Source organism: Denticeps clupeoides, unplaced genomic scaffold, assembly GCF_900700375.1.
Source record: "Denticeps clupeoides unplaced genomic scaffold, fDenClu1.1, whole genome shotgun sequence".
Taxonomy (NCBI): Eukaryota; Metazoa; Chordata; class Actinopteri; order Clupeiformes; family Denticipitidae; genus Denticeps; species Denticeps clupeoides.
Genome location: NW_021630019.1, coordinates 1 through 12,591, shown reverse-complemented (window position 1 = coordinate 12,591; position 12,591 = coordinate 1).

Genomic DNA, 12,591 nt, shown 5'->3' with positions numbered 1-12,591 from the left:
AATTTGTCCCACACCTCAGACATTGCTTTTGCTGCTGATGCAACCAAGACAAAATAACCAGAGGTTAGAGTCCTCACCTCCTCACCATTTTTGCATCTTTCTCGCTAGTTGAAAAGCATTGCTTGACTGCTCATTTACCACGCAAGTCAGATTTGGGCAAAGATCTTCAGCTCCATCTGGTGGAATGCCAGGCATTACAGGATGAGTTCACATGAGTTCACATAATTTATTTTGGCAGATCTATACCAGTCTTGAGCAGGCTGGGTTAAAAAGACCAACAGGCCGGTAGTTTGCCCACCCCTGGTCTAGAGGATGTTCAGATGTATGTCTTGCTTTTTATGAAACAACAAATTCTCCATACTGAACTGCATGCATGTTATTCTGACAGCAGTTTAAAGAGGAAACAGGAGAAATACACACACCTAAACACAAATCATAGTAAAGTCTGAGGAGCAGTACTGCAGTCCAGGCAGCAATAATATGTAGCTTACCCAGACAAACTGGTTAATTTCTAATGGTCTCCCTGTACAGTTATTGTACAGTTCATTTTTATTTATTAATTAAGAAATATGCTGTGAACATATTTCCTCTTAATTTATTGGGATCTACTGAACACTAGTGAAGAAGTTAAACTGGTTGTGTCCTTGTGACGCATTATAAGCTTCCATTATTTAGGTCAGTGATGTATTGTGTTCACTGTACTGAAGGATAAGAGATAGCAGGCAAATCATTCTGTTATCACACCTCAAAGACCATAATAATAAAAAATCCATGGAGCTGGACTATCAGTCCAACAAGAATGTTGGAATGCCAGAATTAAGTGTTTTTTACATAACGTCTCTATTTATTATTTATACTGACGTCTTATAAGGACGTCTTATTCCAGATATCTTACCTTGGGATGAAACATAATGACATGAAATTCAAAAGCTTTAATTCATGAGCTCGTCATTTATATTAAAAGACTAAAACTAGTATGACCCATCATCATGACATTTGATCCAAATGGCTCAAGTATGGTGTGAGGTTTGAGTCCAACGTGTTGACTTTTTCTCCAAAAACTCCAGATCTCAATCCAATTGATGGTCACTGCTTTACAGGGGTTAAAGGATCTACTGCTGATAGACTCCATATACAGACTTTGTACTGGAAATACTCAGTATCAGATATGATCATAAATTTGTGGCTGTCCAAAATGTCTTGTAGTCACAGCTTCATTATATAGATTGTGGATGACTCTAGTTCTGTCAAAGGATGGTAAGAAAGGCACTGGCACAACAAGAAATTAAACCTCAGAATTTCTCCAGATAATACTGGACATGAGTCTGGGGGTCAGTGGAAAGGGGAGGTGGACATTAGTGAACTTCCTGATTAAGAGCAGCCCTGGAAACCCGTGAATAATGAGTATGGAGGCCTTGATTGTATTCATAATGATCATGTTTTGGCCATATATTACCTGGTTGATGTTGAGCACCTTGAAACTAAATTCAACATTCAAGTTCAGATGCTTCCCATCATTTTTTCACATTGGCAGTAAACCTATGGGATTAGATGGGTTACCCATAAAAGCCTAATTTATGAAAAACCAGTGTTTGTGTCATGACATACTGATTTTGTGACAGAGATTCTTACAAATCAATTCTATTTTATTTCTGTAGCACTTTCATTACAGTTTTTTTTCATATGTTTCATTACTGGCAGCAAGATCATGAACATGAAATTAATACTAATGAAAGGAATAAATACAAATGAGTGTATTACTGGTATATAAATTACACATAATCATTATAACTGTGTCATACAAACTGGTAAAAAAAAAAAGACAGTACACTTCATGCAAACAGAAGGCCATCTGACAAGATACATAACAACCATGCTGCAATTGTGATGTAAATGAATGAACTATGCTGGTTGTTGTTTTTTGTTGACTGAAGATGATGTGTTGCTGTATCCACATGGATGTGGAAGCCTGTTAGTTTCAGACACCAATTCTCCGTAGGCTATTAAAATTGTGAGTCATCAAAGTAAAAGTGAGACGTTTCTTGTAATTGAAAGGCCTTGTTTTGTACAGACAAGTTTCAGAGAGTTTCAGAGTTAGACTTGCTTTGTTTGGCTTTGTGAGGATGAGGATGTAGCTTGAGTGTTGCTGCTTTAGAAAATATAATATTCAGCTTCAGTTGATTTTCCTGGTGGTATTAATGTTTCTGCAACGCTTATTGTGCTGCATCAGGTCATGTAGATATGACAGCTGGTTTTGAAGGTTGTGATGTTGCATCTGGTGGACAGGTTGTTTCTGGTCTGGTGTATCTGCTGGTGTATCCCTTTTTCACCACACCTCACACTGCTTTGGTTGTCTGTTGTGTGATGGATCCAGAAGCAGTGGATGTAGCAGAAGCTGTTGTTTTGTGGTCATGTGGTCATTTTATATTAAGATATAGTAGGTTTGGAAGGCAAAACTGGTACTAAATACTGCACATAAATATGTGTGACTTCATTGTTTTATACTGAGGTCATTTGCAAATTGTCACTACAGATGGTAGTCAATCTCAAATATTTTGTAGTTCATTGGACTGGCAATGGTCGATGTTGCAGCAGTAGTTGTAGTCTCAGCTTCAGATTTTGCTGGGTACCAGCTCATAGGATTGCAAGATGGCATTCTTAACTGTGTCATAATCTGACCTTTGTTCTACTGTGAGGGTAGAGTAAACCTCCTGTGCTTTACCTGTCAGTGTACACTGCAGCAACAGCATCCAAATTACTTTAGGCATTTTAAGCGAAAGTACGACGCTCTCAAAGTGAGAGAAGAAAAATTCCATCTCGTTCCCCGAAAATGGTGTTACCATTGTAATATTGCTACTGACATCAAACACCACCATGGCAGTGCTTGAGGACGATGTGGTGAAAGCAGGAGAAGCTACCAAGGCACTTGCAAACTGAAGCTGTATTTTCTTTGAAACAAACAAACATACGTCATGTTCCCGTGCACGTTCCTGTACATCAAAGATGGATTGTGTTGTCATTTCAGACTGAGATGTTGTTGGAAGAGAAGTTGTTGATTTGGACTGAGATGATAGGAATGCTTTAGAAACTTTCGTTTCTGCTGATGTACTAGGAGATGTCACAGTTCTTGTTGTAATTTGCCCTTGTGTTGTTGTAACTGGTTGTATGGACATGGTAGATTGTGTTGTCTTTTCAGTTGCAGTCGTGGTTAAGATAGGTTCTGAAGTTCTTACAGCAGAAGTTGAGAGTTCAGAGTAAGAGTTTTTTCCTGTTGTTGAAATTGTAGTCTGCCCTAATGGTTTAGTTGTTGGTATACTTTCTGCTGTTGTAGTCTCTTGAGTACTTGCACTGGCAATGGTGGATGTGCCAACAGCACTTGTGGCCAAAGCAAATGATTTTTTTGTGCCTGCTTCAAATCTTGTTGAAAGAGAAGTTGTTGGTTTGGACTGAGACACTGTAAATGCTTTAGTAACTGTTGTTTTGGCTGACGCGCTAAGAGAAGTAACTGTTTTTGTTGTTGTATTTTGCTTTTGTGTTTTAACTGGTAATGTAGATGTGGTAGCTACTGTTGTCTTTTCAGTTGCAGTCATGGTTGTAGTAGCTGGTGAAGTTGTCACAACAGAAGTTGAGAGTTCAGACGGAGATGTTGTTTCTTCTGTTGAAATAGAAGTCTGCACAGATGTTGTAGATGTTCTTACACTTTCTCCTGTTGTAGTTCCTTGAGTGCTTGCACTAGCAATAGTGGATGTGCCAGCAGCAGTTGTGGTTTCAGCCAGTGACGTTGTGACTGCTTCAGATGTTGTTAAAAGAGATGTTGTTGATCTGGGCTGAGACGTTGTGAATGCTTTAGAAACTGTTGTTTCAGCTGATGTGTTTGGAGATGTCACTGTTCTTGTTGTTGTGCTTTGTTCTGGTGTTGTTATAACTGGTAATGTAGATGTGGTAGCCTACTGTTGTCTTTTCAGTTGCAGTCATGGTTGTAGTAGCTGGTGAAGTTGTCACCACAGAAGTTGAAGAGTTCAGACGGAGATGTTGTTTCTTCTGTTGAAATAGAAGTCTGCCCTAGATGTTGTAGATGTTCTTACACTTTCTCCTGTTGTAGTTCCTTGAGTGCTTGCACTAGCAATAGTGGATGTGCCAGCAGCAGTTGTGGTTTCAGCCAGTGACGTTGTGACTGCTTCAGATGTTGTTAAAAGAGATGTTGTTGGTTTGGGCTGAGACGTTGTGAATGCTTTAGAAACTGTTGTTTCTGCTGATGTGTTTGGAGATGTCACTGTTCTTGTTGTTGTGCTTTGTTCTTGTGTTGTTATAACTGGTAATGTAGATGTGGTAGCTACTGTTGTCTTTTCAGTTGCAGTCATGGTTGTAGTAGCTGGTGAAGTTGTCACAACAGAAGTTGAGAGTTCAGACGGAGATGTTGTTTCTTCTGTTGAAATAGAAGTCTGCCCTGATTTTGTAGTTGTTCTTACACTTTCTCCTGTTGTAGTTCCTTGAGTGCTTGCACTAGCTATAGTGGATGTGCCAGCAGCAGTTGTGGTTTCAGCCAGTGACGTTGTGACTGCTTCAGATGTTGTTGAAAGAGATGTTGTTGTTTGGCTGAGACGTTGTGAATGCTTTAGAAACTGTTGTTTCTGCTGATGTGCTTGGAGATGTCACTGTTCTTGTTGTTGTGCTTTGTTCTTGTGTTGTTATAACTGGTAATGTAGATGTGGTAGCTACTGTTGTCTTTTCAGTTGCAGTCATGGTTGTAGTAGCTGGTGAAGTTGTCACAACAGAAGTTGAAGGTTCAGACGGAGATGTTGTTTCTTCTGTTGAAATAGAAGTCTGCACAGATGTTGTAGATGTTCTTACACTTTCTCCTGTTGTAGTTCCTTGAGTGCTTGCACTAGCAATAGTGGATGTGCCAGCAGCAGTTGTGGTTTCAGCCAGTGACGTTGTGACTGCTTCAGATGTTGTTGAAAGAGATGTTGTTGGTTTGGGCTGAGACGTTGTGAATGCTTTAGAAACTGTTGTTTCTGCTGATGTGCTTGGAGATGTCACTGTTCTTGTTGTTGTGCTTTGTTCTTGTGTTGTTATAACTGGTAATGTAGATGTGGTAGCTACTGTTGTCTTTTCAGTTGCAGTCATGGTTGTAGTAGCTGGTAAAGTTGTCAAAACAGAAGTTGAGAGTTCAGACGGAGATGTTGTTTCTTCTGTTGAAATAGAAGTCTGCCCTGATGTTTCTCCTGTTGTAGTTCCTTGAGTGCTTGCACTAGCAATAGTGGATGTGCCAGCAGCAGTTGTGGTTTCAGCCAGTGACGTTGTGACTGCTTCAGATGTTGTTGAAAGAGATGTTGTTGGTTTGGGCTGAGACGTTGTGAATGCTTTAGAAACTGTTGTTTCTGCTGATGTGCTTGGAGATGTCACTGTTCTTGTTGTTGTGCTTTGTTCTTGTGTTGTTATAACTGGTAATGTAGATGTGGTAGCTACTGTTGTCTTTTCAGTTGCAGTCATGGTTGTAGTAGCTGGTGAAGTTGTCACAACAGAAGTTGAGAGTTCAGACGGAGATGTTGTTTCTTCTGTTGAAATAGAAGTCTGCACAGATGTTGTAGTTGTTCTTACACTTTCTCCTGTTGTAGTTCCTTGAGTGCTTGCACTAGCAATAGTGGATGTGCCAGCAGCAGTTGTGGTTTCAGCCAGTGACGTTGTGACTGCTTCAGATGTTGTTGAAAGAGATGTTGTTGGTTTGGGCTGAGACGTTGTGAATGCTTTAGAAACTGTTGTTTCTGCTGATGTGCTTGGAGATGTCACTGTTCTTGTTGTTGTGCTTTGTTCTTGTGTTGTTATAACTGGTAATGTAGATGTGGTAGCTACTGTTGTCTTTTCAGTTGCAGTCATGGTTGTAGTAGCTGGTGAAGTTGTCACAACAGAAGTTGAGAGTTCAGACGGAGATGTTGTTTCTTCTGTTGAAATAGAAGTCTGCACAGATGTTGTAGATGTTCTTACACTTTCTCCTGTTGTAGTTCCTTGAGTGCTTGCACTAGCAATAGTGGATGTGCCAGCAGCAGTTGTGGTTTCAGCCAGTGACGTTGTGACTGCTTCAGATGTTGTTGAAAGAGATGTTGTTGGTTTGGGCTGAGACGTTGTGAATGCTTTAGAAACTGTTGTTTCAGCTGATGTGCTTGGAGATGTCACTGTTCTTGTTGTTGTGCTTTGTTCTTGTGTTGTTATAACTGGTAATGTAGATGTGGTAGCTACTGTTGTCTTTTCAGTTGCAGTCATGGTTGTAGTAGCTGGTGAAGTTGTCACAACAGAAGTTGAGAGTTCAGACGGAGATGTTGTTTCTTCTGTTGAAATAGAAGTCTGCCCTGATGTTGTAGTTGTTCTTACACTTTCTCCTGTTGTAGTTCCTTGAGTGCTTGCACTAGCAATAGTGGATGTGCCAGCAGCAGTTGTGGTTTCAGCCAGTGACGTTGTGACTGCTTCAGATGTTGTTGAAAGAGATGTTGTTGGTTTGGGCTGAGACGTTGTGAATGCTTTAGAAACTGTTGTTTCTGCTGATGTGCTTGGAGATGTCACTGTTCTTGTTGTTGTGCTTTGTTCTTGTGTTGTTATAACTGGTAATGTAGATGTGGTAGCTACTGTTGTCTTTTCAGTTGCAGTCATGGTTGTAGTAGCTGGTGAAGTTGTCACAACAGAAGTTGAAGGTTCAGACGGAGATGTTGTTTCTTCTGTTGAAATAGAAGTCTGCACAGATGTTGTAGTTGTTCTTACACTTTCTCCTGTTGTAGTTCCTTGAGTGCTTGCACTAGCAATAGTGGATTTGCCAGCAGCAGTTGTGGTTTCAGCCAGTGACGTTGTGACTGCTTCAGATGTTGTTGAAAGAGATGTTGTTGGTTTGGGCTGAAACGTTGTGAATGCTTTAGAAACTGTTGTTTCTGCTGATGTGCTTGGAGATGTCACTGTTCTTGTTGTTGTGCTTTGTTCTTGTGTTGTTATAACTGGTAATGTAGATGTGGTAGCTACTGTTGTCTTTTCAGTTGCAGTCATGGTTGTAGTAGCTGGTGAAGTTGTCACAACAGAAGTTGAAGAGTTCAGACGGAGATGTTGTTTCTTCTGTTGAAATAGAAGTCTGCACAGATGTTGTAGATGTTCTTACACTTTCTCCTGTTGTAGTTCCTTGAGTGCTTGCACTAGCAATAGTGGATGTGCCAGCAGCAGTTGTGGTTTCAGCCAGTGACGTTGTGACTCCTTCAGATGTTGTTGAAAGAGATGTTGTTGGTTTGGGCTGAAACGTTGTGAATGCTTTAGAAACTGTTGTTTCTGCTGATGTGCTTGGAGATGTCACTGTTCTTGTTGTTGTGCTTTGTTCTTGTGTTGTTATAACTGGTAATGTAGATGTGGTAGCTACTGTTGTCTTTTCAGTTGCAGTCATGGTTGTAGTAGCTGGTGAAGTTGTCACAAAAGAAGTTGAAAGTTCAGACGGAGATGTTGTTTCTTCTGTTGAAATAGAAGTCTGCACAGATTTTGTAGATGTTCTTACACTTTCTCCTGTTGTAGTTCCTTGAGTGCTTGCACTAGCAATAGTGGATGTGCCAGCAGCAGTTGTGGTTTCAGCCAGTGACGTTGTGACTGCTTCAGATGTTGTTGAAAGAGATGTTGTTGGTTTGGGCTGAGACGTTGTGAATGCTTTAGAAACTGTTGTTTCTGCTGATGTGCTTGGAGATGTCACTGTTCTTGTTGTTGTGCTTTGTTCTTGTGTTGTTATAACTGGTAATGTAGATGTGGTAGCTACTGTTGTCTTTTCAGTTGCAGTCATGGTTGTAGTAGCTGGTGAAGTTGTCACCACAGAAGTTGAAGAGTTCAGACGGAGATGTTGTTTCTTCTGTTGAAATAGAAGTCTGCACAGATGTTGTAGTTGTTCTTACACTTTCTCCTGTTGTAGTTCCTTGAGTGCTTGCACTAGCAATAGTGGATGTGCCAGCAGCAGTTGTGGTTTCAGCCAGTGACGTTGTGACTGCTTCAGATGTTGTTGAAAGAGATGTTGTTGGTTTGGGCTGAACTGTTGTGAATGCTTTAGAAACTGTTGTTTCTGCTGATGTGCTTGGAGATGTCACTGTTCTTGTTGTTGTGCTTTGTTCTTGTGTTGTTATAACTGGTAATGTAGATGTGGTAGCTACTGTTGTCTTTTCAGTTGCAGTCATGGTTGTAGTAGCTGGTGAAGTTGTCACAACAGAAGTTGAAGGTTCAGACAGAGATGTTGTTTCTTCTGTTGAAATAGAAGTCTGAATTGATGTTGTAGATGTTCTTACACTTTCTCCTGTTGTAGTTCCTTGAGTGCTTGCACTAGCAATAGTGGATGTGCCAGCAGCAGTTGTGGTTTCAGCCAGTGACGTTGTGACTGCTTCAGATGTTGTTGAAAGAGATGTTGTTGGTTTGGGCTGAGACGTTGTGAATGCTTTAGAAACTGTTGTTTCTGCTGATGTGCTTGGAGATGTCACTGTTCTTGTTGTTGTGCTTTGTTCTTGTGTTGTTATAACTGGTAATGTAGATGTGGTAGCTACTGTTGTCTTTTCAGTTGCAGTCATGGTTGTGGTAGCTGGTAAAGTTGTCACAACAGAAGTTGAAAAGTTCAGACGGAGATGTTGTTTCTTCTGTTGAAATAGAAGTCTGCACAGATGTTGTAGATGTTCTTACACTTTCTCCTGTTGTAGTTCCTTGAGTGCTTGCACTAGCAATAGTGGATGTGCCAGCAGCAGTTGTGGTTTCAGCCAGTGACGTTGTGACTGCTTCAGATGTTGTTGAAAGAGATGTTGTTGGTTTGGGCTGAGACGTTGTGAATGCTTTAGAAACTGTTGTTTCTGCTGATGTGCTTGGAGATGTCACTGTTCTTGTTGTTGTGCTTTGTTCTTGTGTTGTTATAACTGGTAATGTAGATGTGGTAGCTACTGTTGTCTTTTCAGTTGCAGTCATGGTTGTAGTAGCTGGTGAAGTTGTCACAACAGAAGTTGAAAGTTCAGACGGAGATGTTGTTTCTTCTGTTGAAATAGAAGTCTGCACAGATGTTGTAGATGTTCTTACACTTTCTCCTGTTGTAGTTCCTTGAGTGCTTGCACTAGCAATAGTGGATGTGCCAGCAGCAGTTGTGGTTTCAGCCAGTGACGTTGTGACTGCTTCAGATGTTGTTGAAAGAGATGTTGTTGGTTTGGGCTGAGACGTTGTGAATGCTTTAGAAACTGTTGTTTCTGCTGATGTGCTTGGAGATGTCACTGTTCTTGTTGTTGTGCTTTGTTCTTGTGTTGTTATAACTGGTAATGTAGATGTGGTAGCTACTGTTGTCTTTTCAGTTGCAGTCATGGTTGTAGTAGCTTGTGAAGTTGTCACAACAGAAGTTAAGAGTTCAGACGGAGATGTTTTTTCTTCTGTTGAAGTAGAAGTCTGCACAGATTTTGTAGATGTTCTTACACTTTCTCCTGTTGTAGTTCCTTGAGTGCTTGCACTAGCAATAGTGGATGTGCCAGCAGCAGTTGTGGTTTCAGCCAGTGACGTTGTGACTGCTTCAGATGTTGTTGAAAGAGATGTTGTTGGTTTGGGCTGAGACGTTGTGAATGCTTTAGAAACTGTTGTTTCTGCTGATGTGCTTGGAGATGTCACTGTTCTTGTTGTTGTGCTTTGTTCTTGTGTTGTTATAACTGGTAATGTAGATGTGGTAGCTACTGTTGTCTTTTCAGTTGCAGTCATGGTTGTAGTAGCTGGTGAAGTTGTCACAACAGAAGTTGAAAGTTCAGACGGAGATGTTGTTTCTTCTGTTGAAATAGAAGTCTGCACAGATGTTGTAGATGTTCTTACACTTTCTCCTGTTGTAGTTCCTTGAGTGCTTGCACTAGCAATAGTGGATGTGCCAGCAGCAGTTGTGGTTTCAGCCAGTGACGTTGTGACTGCTTCAGATGTTGTTGAAAGAGATGTTGTTGGTTTGGGCTGAAACGTTGTGAATGCTTTAGAAACTGTTGTTTCTGTTGAGGTGCTTGGAGATGTCACTGTTCTTGTTGTTGTGCTTTGTTCTTGTGTTGTTATAACTGGTAATGTAGATGTGGTAGCTACTGTTGTCTTTTCAGTTGCAGTCATGGTTGTAGTAGCTGGTGAAGTTGTCACAACAGAAGTTGAGAGTTCAGACGGAGATGTTGTTTCTTCTGTTGAAATAGAAGTCTGCCATGATGTTTCTCCTGTTGTAGTTCCTTGAGTGCTTGCACTAGCAATAGTGGATGTGCCAGCAGCAGTTGTGGTTTCAGCCAGTGACGTTGTGAATACTTTAGATGTTGTTGAAATAGATGTTGGTTTGTGCTGAGACGTTGTGAATGCTTCAGAAACTGTTGTTTCTGCTGATGTGCTTGGAGATGTCACTGTTCTTGTTGTTGTGCTTTGTTCTTGTGTTGTTATAACTGGTAATGTAGATGTGGTAGCTACTGTTGTCTTTTCAGTTGCAGTCATGGTTGTAGTAGCTGGTGAAGTTGTCACAACAGAAGTTGAGAGTTCAGACGGAGATGTTGTTTCTTCTGTTGAAATAGAAGTCTGCCCTGATGTTTCTCCTGTTGTAGTTCCTTGAGTGCTTGCACTAGCAATAGTGGATGTGCCAGCAGCAGTTGTGGTTTCAGCCAGTGACGTTGTGACTGCTTCAGATGTTGTTGAAAGAGATGTTGGTTTGTGCTGAGACGTTGTGAATGCTTTAGAAACTGTTGTTTCTGCTGATGTGCTTGGAGATGTCACTGTTCTTGTTGTTGTGCTTTGTTCTTGTGTTGTTATAACTGGTAATGTAGATGTGGTAGCTACTGTTGTCTTTTCAGTTGCAGTCATGGTTGTAGTAGCTGGTGAAGTTGTCACCACAGAAGTTGAGAGTTCAGACGGAGATGTTGTTTCTTCTGTTGAAATAGAAGTCTGCACAGATGTTGTAGATGTTCTTACACTTTCTCCTGTTGTAGTTCCTTGAGTGCTTGCACTAGCAATAGTGGATGTGCCAGCAGCAGTTGTGGTTTCAGCCAGTGACGTTGTGACTGCTTCAGATGTTGTTGAAAGAGATGTTGTTGGTTTGGGCTGAAACGTTGTGAATGCTTTAGAAACTGTTGTTTCTGCTGATGTGCTTGGAGATGTCACTGTTCTTGTTGTTGTGCTTTGTTCTTGTGTTGTTATAACTGGTAATGTAGATGTGGTAGCTACTGTTGTCTTTTCAGTTGCAGTCATGGTTGTAGTAGCTGGTGAAGTTGTCACAACAGAAGTTGAAGAGTTCAGACGGAGATGTTGTTTCTTCTGTTGAAATAGAAGTCTGCCCTGATGTTGTAGTTGTTCTTACACTTTCTCCTGTTGTAGTTCCTTGAGTGCTTGCACTAGCAATAGTGGATGTGCCAGCAGCAGTTGTGGTTTCAGCCAGTGACGTTGTGACTGCTTCAGATGTTGTTGAAAGAGATGTTGTTGGTTTGGGCTGAGACGTTGTGAATGCTTTAGAAACTGTTGTTTCTGCTGATGTGCTTGGAGATGTCACTGTTCTTGTTGTTGTGCTTTGTTCTTGTGTTGTTATAACTGGTAATGTAGATGTGGTAGCTACTGTTGTCTTTTCAGTTGCAGTCATGGTTGTAGTAGCTGGTAAAGTTGTCAAAACAGAAGTTGAGAGTTCAGACGGAGATGTTGTTTCTTCTGTTGAAATAGAAGTCTGCACAGATGTTGTAGATGTTCTTACACTTTCTCCTGTTGTAGTTCCTTGAGTGCTTGCACTAGCAATAGTGGATGTGCCAGCAGCAGTTGTGGTTTCAGCCAGTGACGTTGTGACTGCTTCAGATGTTGTTAAAGAGATGTTGTTGATCTGGGCTGAGACGTTGTGAATGCTTTAGAAACTGTTGTTTCTAGCTGATGTGTTTGGAGATGTCACTGTTCTTGTTGTTGTGCTTTGTTCTTGTGTTGTTATAACTGGTAATGTAGATGTGGTAGCTACTGTTGTCTTTTCAGTTGCAGTCATGGTTGTAGTAGCTGGTGAAGTTGTCACCACAGAAGTTGAAAGTTCAGACAAAGATGTTGTTTCTTCTGTTGAAATAGAAGTCTGCCCTGATGTTGTAGTTGTTCTTACACTTTCTCCTGTTTTAGTTCCTTGAGTGCTTGCACTAGCTATAGTGGATGTGCCAGCAGCAGTTGTGGTTTCAGCCAGTGACGTTGTGACTACTTCAGATGTTGTTGAAATAGATGTTGGTTTGGGCTGAGACTTTGTGAATGCTTCAGAAACTGTTGTTTCTGCTGATGTGCTTGGAGATGTCACTGTTCTTGTTGTTGTGCTTTGTTCTTGTGTTGTTATAACTGGTAATGTAGATGTGGTAGCTACTGTTGTCTTTTCAGTTGCAGTCATGGTTGTAGTAGCTGGTGAAGTTGTCACCACAGAAGTTGAAAGTTCAGACAGAGATGTTGTTTCTTCTGTTGAAATAGAAGTCTGCCCTGATGTTGTAGTTGTTCTTACACTTTCTCCTGTTGTAGTTCCTTGAGTGCTTGCACTAGCTATAGTGGATGTGCCAGCAGCAGTTGTGGTTTCAGCCAGTGACGTTGTGACTACTTCAGATGTTGTTGAAATAGATATTG